Genomic DNA, 2,573 nt, shown 5'->3' with positions numbered 1-2,573 from the left:
CATTCTTGTGCTGTGCTCTGTGAGAGGTGTTTTCTTTGTGTTTAATATTATTTTGTTTGGACCTAGCTATTGATGTGTACATTGTTGTTAAACAGTTGTTTGTTGTATGTTTATCAGGGTTTGCTAGTGTGTGATAGGGTTTGTGTCCGTCTGTAGATGTTAGTTTCTTTGTTAGTCCTGTGTTGACAACTCTTCGACAAGCGCTTAGAACTGTACCCACGGAATACGCGCTATATAAGCTTCATATTGATTGATTGATTGATTGAAGATACGAAAGAACGTCCATTCCAATCGCTGGAACTATCAAAACTACTACTACTACTACTACTACTACTACTACTACTACTACTACTACTACTACTACTACTACTACTACTACTACTACTACAACTACGACTACGACTACTCCTACTCCTACTCCTACTACTCCTACTACTACTACTACTACTACTACTACTACTCCTACTACTACTACTCCTACTACTACTACCACTACTACACGAACAACCCAGTGTCTAATTGCATGAATGAATCGTACAGTGAATTAGATAATAAATTCATAAAAGATAAATTATGTACTATGCTATCAATTAAGAATAAATGAATGTCAAACGCACACTACCGCACCTGCTACTCTCACGACGACGACAACAACAAAAACAAACACAACAACGACAACGACAACGACTATTAGTTGTCGCTTCGTACAGCAACTGTCAGGCAAGAAAATTAAATCACAGCGTTACTTCCGCGAGATAAAATTAATCAATGAATAATCGAGCTATTCAATTCAAAACAAGACCGAGTTACTTTTCTCCCAATTTTGGGATCTGGTTGTTTTTTTTTATTCACTTCACTGTGTTGTACTTGTCAGCTGGGCAAGCATGAGTAAGGGGGTGGGGGTGGGGGGGGGAGTGGAGGGAGGGGAGGGGTGGAAAGGGGAGGACAGAGGGGCGCGCACCTGTTGAGTAGGACCGTTGTACAGGTGGCAGGTTAATGTGTTTGTCCCGTCATCTGCTGGCGCTGACATGGCTGCGACAAAATTGTCACTGGACTATCATTCTCATGGCCTGACCCCCCTCTCCCTCCCCCCCCCCTCTCTCTCTCTCTCTCTCTCTCTCTCTCTCTCTCTCTCTCTCTCTCACAGTTTCTCAGTTTCTCTCTCTCTCTCTCTCTCTCTCTCTCTCTCTCTCTCTCTCTCTCTCTCTCTCTCTCTCTCTCTCTCGTTTTCTCTCTCCCCCTCTCTCTCTCTCTGTCTCTCTCTATCTCTCTTTCCTGTTAGTTAGTTAGTTAGTTAGTAAGTTAGTAAGTTAGTTAGTTAGTTAGTTAGTTAGTTTGTTAGTTCGTTAGTTCGTTAGTTAGTTCGTTAGTTAGTTAGTTAGTTAGTTAGTTAGTTAGTTAGTTAGTTAGTTAGTTAGTTCGTTCGTTCGTTCGTTCGTTCGTTCATTCGTTCGTTCGTTCGTTCGTTCGTTAGTTCATTAGTTGGTTAGTTCGTTCGTTTGTTTGTTTAAGTTGAAACTATCCAAGTTATCGTTCTCGTCCCTGTCTACTCGTACTTAGACAGTCGTTGTCTGTTTGTTTATGTCTTGATGGGGGGGGGGGGGGGGGCGTATGGGAGGATGAGGGGGGGGGGGGGGCAACAGTCGATTGAAAGAGTGTCATGTCGAACAAGCGTCTCACGAAGAAAGTGTCGGACACCTGAACAGAGCGAATGACAGGCGAGTGGGCCAGAGAAAGGCCGGACTGGGGCAGAAAGTGAGAAAACTCACAGTTTGTATCCCACGCTCATTTGCTTCCAGCGCCGCCGTTAGACAGGAGGTGAGACCGGGGAGGGGACGATGCCGCCAAATTTCGCTCTTCCTTTCACAGTCCTGCGGGAGTCCTGACAGCAAACATACCTGTGCAGCTGACGCTCAGATACACTCGAAATTTCAGATACGCTCGAAATCTCAGATTACGCTCTGATACGCTCGAAATTTCAGATACGCTCGAAATTTCAGATTACGCTCAGAATGATACGCTCGAAATTTCGCTCAGATACGCTTGAAAATTCAGCTTACGCTCACATTCGCTCAAAATTTCAGATTACGCTCAAACACACTCGAATTTCATATTACGCTCAGATACGCTCGAAGTGTCAGATTACGCTCACATTCGCTCCAATTTCAGACTACGCTCATGTACGCTCCAATTTTCAGATTACGCTCAGATACGTAGGAAATTTCAGATTACGCTCATATACGCTCAAGATTTCAGATTATGCTCAGATACGCTCGACATTTTAGCTTGCTTTTTGAAGTCACTAGTCATTGTTCGCTTCCCTGACTTTAAATGAAAACTGGATTACTTTGTTACAATACAATACAATACAATACAATACAATACAATACAATAATCTTTATTCATCTCTAAAAGAGAAATTACACGCTTGACTGTGTGTCTGTAAAATCGATCAATTAATCCTTTTAATCAATTGATCCTTCAACAGCGTAGTATTCCTCGGACACTATCTGGTGGCTTTTTTTATACACGAGCTTACGGTTTCAGGGGGTATTTTGAACTTATTTTTCGCT

Source organism: Littorina saxatilis, linkage group LG5 (genome assembly GCF_037325665.1).
Source record: "Littorina saxatilis isolate snail1 linkage group LG5, US_GU_Lsax_2.0, whole genome shotgun sequence".
NCBI classification, from domain to species: Eukaryota; Metazoa; Mollusca; class Gastropoda; order Littorinimorpha; family Littorinidae; genus Littorina; species Littorina saxatilis.
Note: the sequence above shows the minus strand (reverse complement) of the source record.